Source organism: Malus domestica, chromosome 03 (assembly GCF_042453785.1).
Source record: "Malus domestica chromosome 03, GDT2T_hap1".
Taxonomy (NCBI): domain Eukaryota; kingdom Viridiplantae; phylum Streptophyta; class Magnoliopsida; order Rosales; family Rosaceae; genus Malus; species Malus domestica.
In genome coordinates, this window is record NC_091663.1 from 31977450 (window position 1) to 31994800 (window position 17351).

The window sequence follows — 17351 nt, forward strand, 5'->3', positions numbered from 1 at the left end:
CTTGTCCTTCAACCTCACTCTATCCTCTCCTCCTTTAAATTGTACTTCCATTAACTGTTGTAGTTGGGAAGGCATCACTTGTAATCCGGAAGGTCAGGTCACCCATTTGCTCTTACCCTCGAAGGGGTTCGACGGAGTTATTTTTACCTCGTCATCCTCACTTGCAAACCTCACACATCTCACCCACTTGAATCTCTCCCACAATTCACTTCTCGGTTCACTCGAAAATAAACTCTTTGAGTCCTTGAATTCTCTTAAGATTCTTGATTTGAGCTATAACCTTCTTTCTGGAGAGCTACCTTTGTCTCTAACATCCGGCCACATCCAGACACTCGATTTGTCAAGCAATCACTTCCATGGTCCAATTCCATCTTCGTTCTTCATGCATGCTTGGAATTTGACAAGTTTCAACGTTAGCAACAATGCCTTCTCCAGGTACATCCCATCCTCTATATGTCTCCATTCTAACCCCTTGATTAAAGTGTTGGATTTTTCCTCAAACCAATTCAGTGGCAAGATTTACCACGGTTTTGGGAGGTGTTCCGAGTTGCAGATTTTTCGTGCTGGTCACAATAATCTCTCAGGGCTACTTCCAGAAGATATCTATAATGCTACCAAACTCAAAGAAGTTGCAGTACCTCTGAATTCACTATATGGAGGCATTAGTGAGAGAATTGTCAACCTCAGCAACCTCGCAATCCTTGATCTCTCCTTCAATCAACTGAGCGGAGTACTCCCTCCCAGTTTAGAGAAGCTTTCCAAGTTAAAAATCATAACCCTCGAGTTCAATGACCTACAAGGTCCATTGCCCCAATCTTTGATGAATTGCACCAGCCTTGTAGAACTATGTTTGGGACGAAATAACTTGGAAGGAGACATTACCAAGCTTAATTTCTCCAAACTTGTTCAACTTACTAAACTTGACCTGTTTTTGAACAACTTTACTGGTAAGTTGCCAACAAGCCTTTACTCATGTAGATCCCTGAAAGCAATTCGATTAGGTAAAAACAATCTAGAGGGACAAATACGACCCGAGATTCTTTCGTTAAACTCTCTGTCCTTCCTCTCTCTTAGCTACAACCGATTGGAAAATTTCACTGGAGCAATGAAGATATTGATGCGCTGCAAAAGTCTTCAAGTACTCCTCCTTTCATATTCCTTTAACGGTGAAGGAAAGCCATCTGACAATGACATGGTTGGTTTTGATGGATTCCGAGATCTTCGAATTTTGAGCTTGTCATATTGTAATCTCACCGGTCAACTACCTGTATGGTTAGCAAAGCTAAAGAGTCTAGAGAACTTGGTTCTGCACGGTAACAAAATCACTGGGACAATCCCTAGCTGGTTGGGGACTAATCTACCAAGGCTTTCTTCTATAAGCTTGGCAAAGAACCTTTTTTCAGGTGAATTTCCAAAAGAACTTTGTAGAGTACCAGCGTTGGTACATGAACCTATTGCAGCTCAAGCAGGCCAAGATGAAATGGAATTGCCAATCTACAGTGTCAACTCGGCCGGGGTACTAAATGCCCATCGCAAAATGTCTAACTACCCTCCATCGATAGATCTCTCTGAAAACAACATTACCGGTAATATACCGACTGAGATTGGCCAACTGCAGCTTCTCCAATACTATCTAGGCGACAACAACTTCTCCGGCAACATTCCAGACCAAATGTCTAACCTTAAAAGGTTAGAAGGTTTGAATCTCTCCAATAATCACTTGTCTGGAAAAATCCCATCATCTCTGGCGAGCCTTAATTTCTTGTCAAGCGTTGACGTCTCATACAATAATCTAGAAGGACCAATCCCAACAGGCACTCAGTTACAAAGTTTTGAAGCTTCAGCATTTGAGGGGAATCCAAAACTTTGTGGTGCTCCGCTTCCAAACAAGTGTCGCATTGATGAGCATGATAAGAGGAACCGAGACGATATGGACGATGGGCATCGACATCCATGGTTCTATATCTCCACTGCGCTGGGGTTTATTTTCGGATTCTGGGGAGTATGTGGTTCTTTGATCGTAAAGAAGACATGGAGATATGCATACTTTCGGTTCACAGACAATGTACATGATAGGCTCTATGTCATGTTAGCAGTGCGCATGAATAGGATGAAAAGATGGCTTAGCTAAATACTCTGTTAATTACTTGTTTTTTTCTGTTACATTTGAGGTTTTCGAACATAAACCTTTGTTATGTATTTTGTTTTATAATAAACGTCCCTATGCTATCGAAGTTATTGCTTTGTAAATGACTCGTAAATTGTAATTTACAAATCCCTCTCATATGCCTCCCACATTTCTAATCACCTCTATCTTGGTCTCGATTCCTTGAGACTTGGACATCCCTCACCCCAAAAATAGCCTAAAGGAGTCAAAAACTTGATTCAGGGACCAAACTGAGAATCGGGTTTACCAAATTGACAATGTAACATGTCATTTAAGTAGCAAAATATCATCAACACAAAATATGCAAAACCAATGTGAGAGCATAACATGCAAAAACAATCTACGAAAGAATAGCAACACATAATCTTCACAGAGGACTGCAGATTAACATGTTCCATTTAACAAGGATCCCCATGCAGTCTGCTTTCTGTCAATATGTGCACTACCTGAAAGAACTCATACTGCGCACCAAAGTAAAGACACGACTAATCGCATAAGATATGACCTTGAAAGTGTAATCATATTCGGATAAAAGGCAACCAGGTTCCGACCACAGCAATATGCGAAACCAAATATCATTCAAGACCAGAAACATTGAAACCTACAGCCCATCTCGAGCAACCTCCTCGTTTATCTACACATGCCTACAAGACTCATCATACCACAACTAGCCTCAAGCTTAGTAACGGCTTGGACCAGGATTGACTCCAGCATCCCTGTCAATTCTTGTTAGATATTATAACAACATAGAAAAGGCTATACAATGTAGAGAAAACACACTCTGTTTAATATTACTATAACACTCGGTACCCGGACCACAATTCTTGGGAGTACAGAAATTTTGAAATGAAAATTACCATGGATCATTTTTTTTCGGATTCAATCGACACACGAAACTGGTTAGTTCAAAATTATGATATTTTACATGAAAACTCTGTACACAATACTGACTAGGGTTGCAGAAGGCCTTCAACAGGGGTTTTTATATTTCACCGGTTCTACATACCACAAGCACTCTACAACATCAACTGCCAAACAACTTTCATCTGTAACATTCTAGAGCCTCAAACTATCCTTTGTCAGAAAAAAATAAAGAAATAAATCTAAAATCAAAATATCATCATACTGCCAGAGCAAATACGGAATGGGACTTATGACTTTAAATGAATCAATTGCTATAAATAATTTGTTTTCTTCGAAATTCAACTTGAAGAAAGAAGCATATCCGTACCTCCATAATCTTTGTTCTTAACATCTAAGTAAGAATCAGGAACCTCCATAATCTTTGTTCTTATGGGTTGTTATAATGTCTAGCAACATTTTCACTTCTACTTATGCCAAATGTATTCTGCTAGCACACAAAATTAGGGTGCAACAAAAAAAGATTGCAGCGGAGAAGAAAAAAAAGCTAGAGTTTTAAACTTGCTCTGATACCATGTAAAGAAAGAATATTATGAGAAAGAATTGTCTCGAATGAATAATTTCATTGATCTGAATCATACAATATATACAGGAGCATTCTCCTAATAAATCTCTAATCTAATAAGATTCACAGTAAAACAGGAATTATAAATTAAATACAAATCTTTTCCTAAACAATCTCAGAGAATCGTAGATTTGGTGAATATCTTTTCCAATATTAACATCTAAGTAAGAATCAGGAAGCTCCATAATCTTTGTTCTTATGGGTTGTTGTTTTAATATCTAGCAACATTTTCACTTCTACTCATGCCACATATATTCTGCTAGCATGCAAAATTAAAAATTGAATTACTTTTTGATTTCCAAACTAAAATCTTTGGAAAAGGATCCTCACCGGATCCTCTTCTTGCAGATCTTGAAGATCCCGTGATCGTTACCGTTCATTGTAAATCGTACATCGTGTTATCAGATTTCATTAGGCATTATTTATATTTAATTTTAAATTTTAAATTTCAAAAAATTTCTGACTCCACGATGTATGATGATCGATCACGATCACGAAATTCTTAGGATCCCAAAAAAAAGAATCCGACATCCGACGAGGATCCTTTTCCAAAATCTTAATTAAAAGTTGACACCTGTCTTTTTCGTTTTTTTAGATTTAAAAAAATATAAATTAGAATTTTTATCAAAAGCAATTTTCTAAATTACCCCCTTATCACAGCGAACAAACCACCACCTTGTCCGCGCCAAGAATACACCAGACAACAGCAACAAGCCACCCCAATCCCCGACCGGCGAATTTATCAGCGACGCCCCATCTGTTCTCCCTCTTCCTATTTTTCTTTCTCATTTTTCCTCGATTTCTCTACTCTTACTTCGACATGAAGCCGAAGGATGTTCGGCGCCAACTCAACCTCAAATCGGTGTGTCCGACCCCGATCTAATTGTGCTGAAGAGGTCGGCCTTCCTGTGTTCTTATCCTTTATGTCGTGCTCTGTGGGTGGCTGAGTCCCCAAAGTACATACTAACATGGTACATAATTGCCAAAAAATTGACTTCCATGTGGCGCCGAGTCCAAGGCAAAGACGCGTTCTTCATTTGGGCGTGTTTGGGCACGGCGTTTGAAACGGAAACGGTAGAGGGAGAAATTTTTTATTTCATGGGTAGAAAGCATAGCAGAGGCGGCTAAGTAAGGTGGGGGTGGACAGAAAGAGCTGTGCTGGCATAGCTAGCTATGAGAAAATAAAACAAGAATTACATGTCCAACAGCTTCAGCAAGCTGCAGAAAAGAAATAAGCAAAGACAAAGGAGATGTCAAAGAAACGAGCAAAGAAAGAAGAACAAGCTAAAGTAAAAACGGTGGCAAGGCTTCATTCTTAGCGCAGCGAATGAGAAACGAGGGGAGTGTGCTTAAGTTTCTGTATTCCAAGGGGCAGAGGAAATAGCGTATGGTAACCTCATCCCTCATTTGTTTACAAGGTTTCAAGCCAAATGGCCTATAATACAACGAAGCGTTCATCGACCTGAAGTGCAATCTTTGTTAAATATGAATACCAGCCCATTAAGATCAGTCGGTACAAGAAAAATAAGTTGTTATAGTTCAAATATGCATGAAATTTTTCTACAAGATTCTAGCAAGCAATTCTGAAGGTGGCCGGTGCATGCCTAATCGTGCTAGATAATTCTAGCAAGATATTATGTCGGTGGCAAGCTAGAAAGTATAGATTGCAATTAGAACATACTAGAACATGTATTGAATTAGTGGATGGGATCAACCATAGGACCGACTTAATAATGTCGGTTAGTATCATCTCTAATCTCTAATATTAGAAAGCTAGAAGACTACTTTGGTGTCTTAAGGCTTCACCAAAAAAATTTGGACTAAAAACCCCTAAAACAAAAATATCTAAAAGAGTAAACTGTCGGTTTACCCCCTGAACTTTCACCTCACTTTCGATTTCCCCCTGAACTTTTCTATTGGAAAATTAAGGACTCAAACTAATTTTTTTAGCCAATTTGCCCCCTACCGTTAGTTTTTCATATATTCCATCCATATTTCCGTTAAGTGAGACCATGTGCACAACATGTGAGGGTAGTTAAGTCATTTCACTCTTAAAAATGATTAAAAAACTGAAGAAAAAAAAAAACAAAACTTTCCCTCCATTTTTTCCCGCTAATTCCTATCCTCGATTTTATTTTTCCCTCTCATTCCTATGCATGAGAAATGACATATGGTGTTATTGTCTACCATTTTTATTTTCTCTAACAAATTAATAATTTGACAAATGCTAATGGTGCTATTGTCTCCAAAGCAGTGCATTAATATAAGAAACCCTAGTCTTTTTTATGGACATGTTTCTTATATTAATGTATTGCTTTGGAGACAATAACATCATGAGCATTTGTCAAATTATTAATTTGTTAGAGAAAATAAAAATGGTAGACAATAACACCATATGTCATTTCTCATGCATAGGAATGAGAGGGAAAAATAAAATTAAGGATAGGAATTAGCGGGAAAAAATAGAGGAAATTTTTTTATTATTATTTATTTTCAGTTTTTAATCATTTTTAAGAGTGAAATGACTTAACTATCCTCACATGTTGTGCACATGGTCTCACTTAACGGAAATATGGATGGAATCTTTGAAAAACTAACGGTAGGGGGCAAATTGGCTAAAAAAATTAGTTTGAGTCCTTAATTTTCCAATAGAAAAGTTCAGGGGGGAAATCAAAAGTGAGGTGAAAGTTCTGGGGGTAAACCAACAGTTTACCCTATCTAAAACTTATAGAATTTGATACATATAAAAGCGCAAGGGCAATTTTGTCAAAAAAAATTAAAATTTGTTAATAAAAGATAATAAAGAAAGCAAAAAGGGGACCATGCTGATCAAACTCCTCCTCCGTTCTTGAATAGACTAACGTATGTAATTATATTTGAAAAAGAATTTGTAGTTTGATTGCAAACAATGTGAAGTAGCAAAAAAGAATTTGTAGTTTCATGAGGAACCATTAATTCACCAAGGATTTGAAGCAGCCAAAAAGGATATACAATGCACCAAAGCATCTAGAGGACTTTTTTGGTAAACCATGTGAGCCTTTCTTCATTAGTTGATGTGTGCTATTTTTTATATGCTAGCTTTTTCATGTAATTTTGTTGTTCAATGTATTCAATTGGGGTGAATTTTCCTTTGCTTTACAGACTATTTGACACGCCCCGACCCTGATATTCCCCGAATACCAGGATAGACACGTGCTGGCCGACACCCGGGGGTGACGAAAGTCATTAATTGATACAAAAGCTAAGGATAAGAAATAAATACGGGTTATGAATTTAAATACAATGAATTAACAATTTAGGAACGTGTTCAAAGCATACAACTAACTAGAGCTCTAAAAGAGTTAATATAAAATTGAAAAATAAGAGGATGTAGGTCCTACACCGAAAGGACTCGAATATGCCAATGCGAAAGCGTTGACGTTGAGATCGTATGCCTCGATTCTAAATCCTGAAAGGGGGCGCAAAACAAGGGTGAGTGGACCAAGTTTATATATATACATAATACAAAAACAGTTATGAACATACTAACCCCCAGGTTTATATATAATGAAAACTACTAGCATAATAAGTGATAGGTTTTCTGAAAATCTAGCATGCCATAAAACATCTCAACAGGTATAACACGGAAAAACATCATAAAAGATACATCGCGTAAATCATCTCGTAGATCGTCTTGTAAGCGCAGTGTGCTGCTAGTAAGATCACTGAATAAATATAACTCCCGGGCCAATGTCTACACCTAAGTCTTTGTGCCCGTAGCCAGAGATAACTCTCTCCCGGCCCAATGCTTGTCACCGTGTCCCTCAGCCTTTCGCTAGGGATTATTTCTCCCGGCCTAACTGTCAACACCAGATCCTCGCCCCAGGCGGCATAGTGTCCACTAGATACGCACAAATAGTTACGCCTCTAAAAAATAACCACTTCATAATATAAAGTCATTCATCGTCTATACTATAAAGAGGGGTTTCTAAAACATGTCCTAGCATCCTATCGTCATCCATCAGATAGTCTACCAGTTCATGGTTTTTATAGAAAATACGATGTATTAAAATATAGCTCAATATAAGCCAACAATTAATTCCTCACCAAAACACGAGATGAAAATCAACAAATTTAATAAACATGCTTAACATAAAATCAAATTATAAACTCCTAAGGCATGCTATTCATTTATGCAATTGAACTATAAAATCATGTACTTTTAGAAGGGGTCCACTCACAGTACTTCGCCATCGAAAAGCCGCGTAGCTAGCGAATATGCAAAAGCCACAATAATTGCCCCTAAGCACAAAAATGGTAATAAATAAATAAAAGGGTTCTCTAAAGGATTTGGGCTTGAACTAAATAAAATAAAGGTTTTGGGTTGAATGGGTTAAGGTCTAATGGGTTTAGGATAAAGGGTTTTGGTTTTGGGTAAAAGGGTTTAGGGTAAAGAAGGGTGGTTTGGGCTTAAACCCAAACCTACACTCACACACACACGTCAGCCCACATATACATACACACACGTGCACATGCTTACACACACACACACCACACATGCACGGACACACACACGTACACAACACATGCACACACACACACACGGGCACACGCATACTCTCATGCGTACGACCCGCAGGTCTAACAGCCAAAAAGGTTGGGCTTAAGCCCTCTGTAATTAACAAAGGTCCAAGGCCCTGTGGGTCTTTAAAACAAAAATAACAAAAATTAAAAAACAAAACTAAAATGGTTTTGGGTTGGGTCTACAGGCCCAAGGCCCGTGGGTGTCCTAAACGGCCTGAAGGGCTTGAGTGCTGATGGAAACCAACAGAGAAGAAGGCCGGAGAAGAAGGCCGGAGCTTCCTAGCTCCGGTCGACGCCACTAATAACAACCTAGCGGTGCGATGTAGGTATGAAAACGAAGTACTAAACGAAGGGAAGAGGTCTATACCTACAATTCACCGTGAAGAGGATCGGAGATGTCCGGAAAGTGGCCTGGAAGCCATGGGTACTCACCAGAATCTGGGTTTAATACACCTGAACTGATTTCAAGTCCAACCTTCACCAAAACAGGCATACATACTCAGAGATTCGTACTAACACCCAATTTAAGATAGGGTAAAATGATTTCCGAGGCTCACGTACTCAGAAATGGTGGAGTTCGCCGGAGTTTGCCATTGCACCCTCTCGGTGCTTGCCGTGGCAGAAGGAGACAGAGAGAGAGAAGAGCGAAGTTGATGATGACGATGATGACACCGTTGACGTCGGGGAGGGTGGAGTGGTGCTCTCGGGTGCGGGTCGAGGGGTGAGAGATCGGGGAGTGAGGGAGAGAGAGAGAGAGACGGGAGTGAGTGCAGAGAGGGAGATAGGTCCGAGAGAGAGAAGGAAAGTGCAGAGGAAGAGAACAAAGAAGGAGAAGGAGGATATAGGGAGGGAAGAGAGGAGAGAGAGGGACCGAGGGACAAAGGTTATAAGGTGGGCCCCACGTGGCTCACCAATTTAAGTCCCAAAATCAATTAAAACTCAACTATTTTTTAAATTAGGAGGTGGGGTGTTACACTGTTTGATTTGGTTTGTATCATTGTGTGTTTTAATAGGCACAAGACCTATGACTGGCGTTCTACCATTTTTTTTTTAATAATCTTAATTATGCTTTTACGTGTAAAATATAATATGAGAGGAAGATAAATGTGAAAATTTGCTACCAGTAGAAAATAAAAGAAGAAATCAACAGAGAAATTACACATTATGGATTAATCTAAAGTAAAAATAGAGGGAGTTAGAGCTAGATTACAAATAAACATCGGATATTTAAAAGATTTTAGGGCCACGCAGCGCCCTTAATAAATAAAAGCCTAACAAGGGAAGAAATCAGTAGATAAATTACACATTATGGATTAATCTAAAGTAAAAGATAGAGGGACTTTGAGCAAGAAACTTTGTACGTAGCTACGCGTGATGTAAAAAAATACTTTCACACGCGCAAGGCATGAAGAACAAGTATGAATTGTTTTTGTAGTAAAGATGTCCTTACGTGTATGCATAGATGTGAAAGGGAAAGAAAAAAAAAAACTGAATGCCGAGCGTAGCGCGCCGTGATGTAAAAAAAGCATTTTGCACGTGCAAAGCGCATGCAGAAAGGCTAGTCTCTAATATTAGAAAACCAGAATACTACTTTGATGTCTTAAGGCTTCACCAAAAAGTTTTGGACTAAAAAACCCCTAAAACAAAAAAAATCTAAAACTTATAGAATTCGATACATAAATTTTGTCAGAAAAATTAAAATTTGTTAATAAAAGATAATAAAGAGAGAAAAGGGAGAACGTGCTGATCAAACTCCATTTTAGAAGAGAGATAATAAGAAAATAAAAACCAACGTGGGAAGAGGGGTAGAGAAAAAGTCGGAAAATTATCTTCCTAATTTAAAAAATATGAGATAATTATCCTCATAAACTGAGCGGTTATAATTTTAACACGTTGAAAAAAAAATTGCCGTTCAAATTTGAAACTACAATTAGCAGTTACAATTGGTTTTATTCATTTCCCGCAAAAACTAAATCGTCTTTACTCTCAGGTATGTTACTTTGATGTTTGATTTATTTTTAATTTCCCTTCTTATCATTAACTCCAGATTTGATCAAATATATAGGGTGATTGGTGAACCCCCAGTGAATGATGCATTTTCAATACATGAGTTGGTGGTTTCATAGGAAAAATACGGAAGAAGGGCAACAAATAGTTCCATTCTTTTGGGTAACTTCGTTTAATTGTTTTTCCTCCTGTCCATGAATTAATTTTAAGTAATTTACTATAAATGTTCAATTATGGTTTCTGGGAAAATAAAACTTTCAACTTTTTTATTTGTGTAATCAGTTTTGAAGTTTTTCACAGGGAAAATATGGAAGAAGGAAGAGAAACAGCAGAAGAAGAGGGAATCAAAATAGTTTTGAGTCATCCTTTTCTGTTTTGGGTAACATAGTTTCATCCCTTTTCATTTTTCCTTCCGTCCATAATTTTGATTTTAACTAATATAAACAAAATGTTCATTTTTTGTTTGTTGGTAATTAAAGTTTGAACCTTTTCTATTTGTTATAAACTTTTAAAAATTGGGTTCATGTTTTCTATTTGTTATGAGCAAGAAGAAGGAACCAAATGTCTTATCTGCACATTTGTCTTATTTAATTTGTTCAATTCTATTGGTTCCTTTAATTCAGTGTGATCTATTTGGAGTTTAATTATCTCAATTTGTTCATTTATTTTGGATTAATTATTTTTACCTGACTAATGTTGGATTGGTTGGTTTTTGATATGGTAAGGTGTTGCAGTTCTTAGTGGATTAACTTCATACCTAATCAGTTCATGATAAGAAAACGTGGGATCCTCACAAGGCATAACATGACCACTGGCACACCCCGACCTAAATCGAGGCATGTTGGCCGTCACGTGAGGGTGACATAGCCATGTGCACAGTGCGGAAGCAATATTAATGTAACAAATGCGAATAAGTAAAAAAACCAAGCCAACTAGAGCACTAAATAAGATAAGGTGCAAGTGCGATATAAAGTGTGATTGCACAACCAGAGCATAAGTAGCCTAAGTGCAGTCCAGCAGGATGAATATTAATTATATAACACCCAAAGGTGATCCTACATTGGTGATAATCTGTCAGAGCTGCTGTGAGTTCCTAGTAAGCCACCAATAAGCACTCCTACCTAAAACCTGGAAGGGTGCAAAACATAAGGTGTGAGTGGGTAAAAACAAAGCTTTTCAAAATCATTTCACTTATCAAAAGTAGTAACCCCTCGTCGTAAAACCTGTATAATTCCCTGAAAATAGCATACATGTAAATATATCTCAAAACCCTGTTTAAGATAGCAAATCCATAATCATGCCATGTCAAATATCTCAGCAAGGAAATAAGTAGGTCAGGTGAAATAAATCAATATGAGATGGTACATCGATAGGAGTCACCTAATGTGACCTGTATGGCTGAATCTATAACTCATCAACTAGTTCTCTGCACACAAGTCGGAACCACCTTAAGTGGTCTGTACGACATGCTGGGTGTAAATAAAACGCTCAAGTGCTATGGTCACCTGAAGGTTGTGCAAAGTATCGCAAGTCACCTACGAGTCGGAACCACCTAATGTGGTCTGGACGACAGGCTGGCACCTGCCTTGGATCCAAGGTGAGCGTGTGGTGCGGGAGGTGAACGATCGCGTGAAGGCTAGGCCCTGTCCTTAGGAGGAGCACTAACACTGGGGTGCAGGATAACCATCTCTAAATGCATCTCAACACAATTACTCACTACCATCACTATCATTAACATACTCACCTGAAGCTTACTTGGGTGTCCATAGCATCGACCAACAATATATATAAACATACTAATGCACAATTAAACATAGAGAGCATTTGACATGGCATTTCAAAACATCAAACCATTTAATTAAAGTTTCTGGGAAAAATACCATGTGTGTGTGTGTGTGTGTGTGTGTGTGTGTGTGTGTGTATACTGAAAACCAAAAGCCCACTCACTGATATGTGGAAGGGTCGTAGCCCCCGAATCTCGCTTGACTGCGCTTTTCTTCTGGATAGGTCTCACCTATATGCGAAACAACTATTTAAATGTTATTTTAAAGCACATAACCAAAACTAGGTAATAACTCATCATACATTGCTCAATTGGGGTATTTGAATATACCATTGTGGCCTACTCAACCTCAGGAACATTCCCATATTTTTAGAAAAAAATTCCGATCACTCACGCGCCGGCCAAGACAGAGCCAGACGCACGGCCCAGGTGCAAGCACGTGCCTAGCACACTGACGGATTCCCTAATGGCGTTAGGGAATATTCCATTAAAAATCAGCATATACCGTTATATATACCTAACGCCGTTAGTCGCCGTTTGGAATATTCCGTCAAAGTTGACGGAATATTCGCCTTCTTCTCTGGTGAGTCACCGGATTCCGTTGTCGTCGCTAGAAACTGGGAAACCTTCAAACCATCATTTCTCACTCATTTTGGCACCAAAATCCATGAAATGAAGCTTAGGACTAGAGGAACACTTCCTTACCACTTTTAGAACCTAAAACCAACGGAAATTCGTCGGAAAAATCACGATAATCCAACCACCTCTGCAACTTGTCAAACCCGAGCTTCCTAACGTCCAAATCACTTCAAAATCCTTCCTTAAGCTTTGACAACAAGTTCTAAGGCTCCCTAGGACCTTAAAACGCAATGAAATCTTCGCGATCACGACTGAGCTACTGTGCACCAAATTGGGGTTTCTGGTTCCTGAGCTTTCGAAGCTTTCACATCCCACCAAAGGTATAGATCGACTCATGAGTTTGCAAGGAACCCAAAAATCACGTCCACAACCTTGATCTGTGCATGAAAGGGTTGCTAGAGGAGTTGTTCGTACAGTTGTACGGACAACGGAGGAAATCCGAGAGAAAATGAGAGAGAGAGAGATAGTCAATGAGAGTTTGGGTGTGTGTGTGGTCCATATTTGGGCAACCCAAAAGCTTAAGTTCCAATTGGGTCCAAAAAGTTAGGGAGAAAATGAATTGGTCCACATCCTTAGCCCATTTACACACACACACACACAACTCCACGCTCAAGGGCAAAATGGTCATTTCACACCATCGATAAAATATTTTGGGACGGGCTGTCACAACCAGAGCTGTCTGTTCATGTATAAACGATGCAATCTGGTAAATTACACATTTATGTTTGTCGATTCATCAAATTCTCTGTTAAGTCAGCATTTTCATTTTCTTTATTTCTTTGAATGTGTAGAAGGATAAAGATTTGAATGGAAACAGAGCCACAGATAAAGATGTTTGTACCATACTTAACCAATCCCGAAACTACTAAGCACTGGTCAACATTATACCGTCAAGGACCCAAAAGAGTTTCCCTCCAACCAGGAGGCCAATCACAGTGCGACACCTGTCGACATCAGAAGCCAATCACAGCGCGACACGTGTCAACATCAGAAGCCAATCACAACACGACAAGTGTCAATGTCAGAACAAAGCTAGAAACTCTTCTATACAAGGAGATCATTCTCTCACAATATTTCCTAATGTCATTTGTACTAAATCATTCACTAGTACTCACTAAAGGAGAGCTTGAACCTATGTACTTGTGTAAACCCATCACAATTAATGAGAACTCCTTTACTCCGTGGACGTAGCCAATCTGGGTGAACCACGTACATCTTGTGTTTGCTTCCCTATCTCTGTCTATTTGCATACTTATCCATACTAGTGACCGGAGCAATTTAGCGAAGATCACAAACTTAACACTTTCTGTTGTACCAAAATCCTCACTGATTTTGTGCATCAACATTTGGCGCTGTCTGTGGGAACGACACTTATTCCCACTCTCTTCAGCTTTGTTAAGCTGGTTTCCACCATTCGTACACTCTCTTTTGACCAGGCATCCATTTCCAACATGGGAGCGAAGGAAGCCACAGCACACAGAACGATACCCCTCTTGCACCTGGTGCGAATCAACCAAAGAATGAACAAAAGAAGTTTGCTCTTCAGGCTAAAGTCGATGAGCTGGAGGCTCAAAACAACAAGATAGAGATGAAGAATGAGATCCTTCAAGAGCAGTATGAGAAGGTCTTCGAGATGCTCCACGAGGCTAGATATACTAAAACACACGAGCTCATCACCCTTGTGGAAGTCAACCATCAACTAGGTGCCCCCCCAACACGGAGGGTTATTTGCCCTCGACATGGGTATTCATGTTAAGGAGCGAGCTACTCATCGAAATGGCGACCAACATGAGACTTCTCTCAACCCAGCTGCTTCGACCCGAAGCAAGAGGAGTGGAGGAAGACACCTCCTTACAAAAAGAGTGGAAGGATCGAAAGCCGTCTTTCGCGACTGTCGAGACTTCCTAAAGCAACGTCGAGACAATCTCATCCATGTAAGCTCGAAGATCAATGACCCAAGGGTCTCTGAAAGACTCGGTCCCCTCTCATGTTCCAGGCCGGCTACCAATCTGGGGAAGAGGCAACAAGTCCTAGAGAAACACGAAGGTATAAGGGACTCAGAGATGTTCCGACAGACATACCTTGGAAGTCAGTACAGCGAGTTCAGGGAAAATCACATGTTTTTTTATCAAACCTTCCTACTTCCAAAAGGAGATGGAGATTTACGAAAGAAAGCTCTAGTGGTACATGACTCCACTCAGGACCCTCTTGTCTTACAGCTCTTTAAGGAAGTAAACAAGTTGAAGGCCAAACGACAAGCTGAGATACTTGATTGGAACCAACCTAGGCCTGGCCCTCTTACAAGGAGGATCCTCGACACCCCTTCTAAGCAAAGACAAAGCAGAAGCTTGGCTTGCAACTAGGGGTGGGTTTGGTCATTTCGGTTCAGTTTTTGGCCGAAACTGAAAACCAAACCGAAGTTACTGTTCGGTTCGGTTTGGTTTGGTTTTTCTTCAGTTTTTTTCGGTTTCTGTTTTTTCCGGTTCGGTTTCAGTTCGGTTCGGTTTTTTTCATTTTTTTTTAAATCTGGATATTGGGAAATTAGCCCAAAAGGGGACTGCCAAATTAGCCCAAAAGACCCAACAAACAGTAAAGGCCCAGGCCATAAAATACAAACAAAAAAATAAAAAATAAAAAATAAAACTGGGTTTCCACTGAAGCACCTGCCGCCGAGCATTCTACTAGCACAAACCCTCGCCACCAACCAACCGACGCCTCGCCGATTGCAACATCCAGCCATGAGCACCTGTCCGAACACAGCCAAACAAACAAGAACCAAGGGTTTTAATAAAGAGCAAAAACCCAAAAACCAAAGATCTTTACCACATAGACAAATCCAAGAACAACATCAGCCAATTTTCGTTCAAAAATTCATCACTTAACCTCCAAAATAAACAATTGGGACTCGTTGGTTTATTCGGATACAAAATTATGAAATGAACTAATACTAATCTTCCATAAGAACAAGCAAAGTAAAAGTGAATGCATAAGCAAATTTCAGAAAAAACAAAGCAAAAACAGAACCAAACCTGCACTTCCTGCAAGATTCACTTCACCGTGCCATCCAGCGTGCACCGCGTGCTGATGAGCACGCCTCTCTCCGACATCCGTTCCTGGTGCATAAGGAAGACGAGGTCCAGGTGGTTCGCGGGCCCTTCAAAAGACGTGAGGGCAAGGTCGTCTAGGTCCACCGTTGCAAATGGGTCATCCACATCTAGTGAATCACCTGCGAGAAGGTCAATGGCTCCACGGTGGGAGAGAAAGAGGCTGAGAATTTAACGATGAGAGAGAGAGAGGCTGAGAATTCAACAATGGGAGAGACTGAGAGACTGAGAAAACAGAACTAGAAGTAGATCAAATGGGAGAGTAAATGGGGCAGCTAGGGTTTTGTGTTTGGAAATCTTATAATGAATTAAAGATCCAAAATCAGTATAAATATTTTATTAATACGATTGTAGCAACAGAAAGCCTGTTGTCAAGTTGGCTGAAACAAGCACTCTTAACTAAGAGGTAAGAAGTTCGAAACACCTTGCCTCTAGGTTTTGAGTATTTATATATGATTTATATAATTAATATATATTAAATAATTATATAAATCAGTTCGGTTCGGTCCGGTCCGGTTTCTGGACCATCAAAACTGAAACCGAACCAACCTATTTTGGTTCGGTTCGGTTCACTTAGTTCGGTTCGGTTTTTTTTCGGTTCGATTTTTTTTTACTTCGGTTCGGTGTTCGGCTCGGTTTTTTTCGATTTTCGGTTTTTTGAACCCACCCTTACTTGCAACTCTATACTGGAAATGATGACCCGATTGAACACCTTAACCTCTTTGAGTCCACCATGGCATACCGAATGCACACCGACGAAGAGCGATGTCTTCTCTTCCCCTCCACCCTCTCTGGCGGAGCTCTAAATTGGTATTGCCGTCTTCCACCTGAGACGGTAAACTCATTTGAGGAATTAAGGAAACTGTTTGTTTCTCAACACATTTTCCAGATCGATCGCTTGCACTCTGCGGATGACTTGTACACTATTCGCCAGAAGCCAGACGAGTCATTACGTATGTATGCTGGCCGCTTCAGCTATGAGTATTCCCGTTGTGCCGAGGCAGACGACAAGACTGCCCTCAAAGCCTTCACGGCAGGCCTACGTGACTGTTTCTTTAAGTACAGGATCAATGCCAACACTTGGAAGACTTACTCTGAGGTGATGGCACATGCTTATAACCATGTCTCCGCCGAGGCAAGGACATACCAAGAGAAACTCCCAACAACCATCCCTTATCAACAAATGGGAAGTGGAAGCCAGACCTATCCAAATGAGAAGACCTCAACCTTCCAAACGGCAGCGGTGCCTCCCCCTACCTTACTTAATACTTTGCCAAGTCAATAGACATATCAATCTCAGGGCAAAAGGAAAGTTTTCCATCCTCACCAGTCTTATTTTAGTAAAAAGAGTAAGGGACACTACTGTGATAACCAAGGGTATCGCCACGATAATCCCCAACCCTAGGCAATCAACACAGTGGGTCAAGCACATGTCAGGACATGCCCTACCCCAAGGTATGAAGCATACACACCTTTGAACGCCACATGCGTAGCCATTTACCTTAGCATAGAACACCTGATACCGAAGCCAAAGTCGAGGCACCTAGATTACAAGCCCACGAAGAACACGGGCATGTTTTGCTGCTACCACGAGCATAACGG

General features: G+C 39.9%; 1 protein-coding gene and 1 long non-coding RNA gene across 3 annotated transcripts in view; both read right to left on the bottom strand.

The window, feature by feature from the left end:
• Window positions 1-17351, bottom strand: part of LOC139194130 (multiple organellar RNA editing factor 8, chloroplastic/mitochondrial-like) — a 77056-nt gene that overhangs the window by 24708 nt on the left and 34997 nt on the right. The window lies entirely within an intron of this gene.
• On the bottom strand, window positions 6919-9050 carry LOC139194280 (uncharacterized). Its single transcript, XR_011579038.1, has 3 exons — window positions 8778-9050; window positions 8584-8691; window positions 6919-7101 (listed from the first exon to the last, which is right to left on the bottom strand). It is a non-coding gene; the product is annotated as an uncharacterized lncRNA (long non-coding RNA).